This window comes from Trichogramma pretiosum, unplaced genomic scaffold (genome assembly GCF_000599845.2).
Source record: "Trichogramma pretiosum strain Unisexual culture from Peru unplaced genomic scaffold, Tpre_2.0 scaffold24, whole genome shotgun sequence".
Classification (NCBI taxonomy): domain Eukaryota; kingdom Metazoa; phylum Arthropoda; class Insecta; order Hymenoptera; family Trichogrammatidae; genus Trichogramma; species Trichogramma pretiosum.
The window spans coordinates 895,628-896,242 of record NW_019641611.1 but is presented as its reverse complement, the minus strand read 5'-3'; positions in this window follow the sequence as shown (position 1 = coordinate 896,242).

Genomic DNA, 615 nt, shown 5'->3' with positions numbered 1-615 from the left:
ATTATGCACACATGTAGCGCAGATCGTCTTAATTTTCTGCCTCGGCGTTGGGGGAAAAAAATCGCGATCGGTGCACGCGCGACTCGACGCTTAATAGCTTTTTGTGCCCTTCGGCCTGACTCGAGGATAGCTCGACACAGCTCACGCACGCACGCGTAATACTCGATTGCTTCGACTTTTGCGCCAACTCGAGTCCGCGTATCTCGTAATGGATTTCAATGATGCTGCCTCGATGCTACGGCTCGTAACGAATGTTGCCAATTAGACTTTTTTTCGGCTCTATGCGGTGTGTTGAATTTGTAGCTTATATTGCGTAGCTGATACAGCCGAGAAAAGCGCCTGTATGTGTATGACCGTACTCGATCGTTGATCTCGATACTTTAGGAAATTCAGGCCTCCGTTCGAAAGATCGGCCGATTCGGCGACATTAATGACCAGAAATCGAAAGAGATCAGCCTTGCACTGGATCGACGATATAAATAAGACTTTTAATTTCTCGAAAAAAAAAAGGAAACTCGATTTTTATATGAGGTACGTGTGTTTAAATTAGCAGCAATCGCAGCTGGACACGGGAATATAATAGCTGTAAATGAATTTTACAAGGCAGCGGAATTT